The sequence below is a fragment of the Frankliniella occidentalis genome, unplaced genomic scaffold (genome assembly GCF_000697945.3).
Source record: "Frankliniella occidentalis isolate FOCC.00 unplaced genomic scaffold, Focc_3.1 Scaffold143, whole genome shotgun sequence".
NCBI classification, from domain to species: Eukaryota; Metazoa; Arthropoda; class Insecta; order Thysanoptera; family Thripidae; genus Frankliniella; species Frankliniella occidentalis.
This window is the reverse complement of record NW_026267270.1, coordinates 110,500-111,684: the sequence shown is the minus strand read 5'-3', so window position 1 is coordinate 111,684 and position 1,185 is coordinate 110,500. Positions and strand designations below refer to the sequence as shown.

Here is a 1,185-nt window from a genome sequence, read left to right as displayed (position 1 = left end):
AAAGGGAATCCCGCGAATGAAATTCTTGCCAGAGCCGCCCATTGTAGAGCCGTGGGGCCGGCGCACCTGCGGCTGACCTGACCTGGCCTTTCAGGCGGCCAGAGGATCCACGGGGCTCACTCTCGCTCCCACCAAAGCTCCATGCTTCAGCGTAGCGCTATTTCCTTGCTCCTCCTCCCTCTCGATCTCTCTGTCTCTTCATCCTCTACTCTACTCTCATTCCGTTATTTTTTTCCTTGCAGTATTTCGTTCTCGTCCATTTAAACTCTCCCCCTTACTCGTATTTCGTTAGTACATATCCCCCACCCCATTTCCTCCTATTTATCTCCTGCCCAACCCACTCCCGTGTCCTTGTACCTTATATTAGCGTTTGTCACTTTCAGAGCTGTTCGCGGATCTCTGTCCCTCCATCTTCTTCTAGTCTCTCCCCTCTTCAGCGTGTACTTGCCCTCTACCCGACGTGGTATTTTAATTTGATCGTCTGGCCTTATTTGTAATTCAAAGTTTTTGAAACAGAAATAATAGGCGCCATGGCACCATTAATTTATGAGTGTATAAAATTCCGAAATGGAGACATCAATCCATCAATAGGGGCCTTATTTGTTGTGAAAGTTGTTTTGCAGTGGACCGAAAAGTTTCGTGGAAAAAAGCGGTAACCTGCACACAAACTTCTGCTTTACCTGAAACCAATCTGCAAGCAAGTCTGGCAACACATGCCATGCCTCCCCTACCCCGTTTGCGGGCCCAGCAGGAGCAAAGTCAACACAGTTCTTTTTCCTCTTTTACTCAGGGTATCGTGCTTCTGTCTCTCCCTCACGCCCCTTCTCTTCCTCACGCCCCTTTTCTCTTTTTGTGGTCAGGAAATTAAGACTTTGACCGTCACCCAGCTGTTCACCTTCAGGTATGGGCAACGCGAATGGGCTGACACACACTGTTAAACAGAAAAGAAGGTCAGAACTTAACGAAGAATGCGTTTTGAAAATGATTTTGGGGTACTCACAACTCTTTGTCGTAGTGGGATCTCACCAAATCGGTACTATCCCATTGTATAAGTGCCATAAAATCGTAAAACTATTGCAACAATGGTGGGATGCCTCTAAAATCAGTGGGACTGTCCATACTGACAAACCAGTCACTTCCAAGTTAACCAAAGAGGTGAACGAACACTCTAAATGGAAACCACGT

General features: G+C 47.0%; 1 protein-coding gene across 1 annotated transcript in view; it reads left to right on the top strand.

The window, feature by feature from the left end:
• LOC113208706 (glutamate receptor ionotropic, kainate 2-like) overlaps window positions 1–1,185 on the top strand; it is a 20,017-nt gene that overhangs the window by 17,241 nt on the left and 1,591 nt on the right. The window lies entirely within an intron of this gene.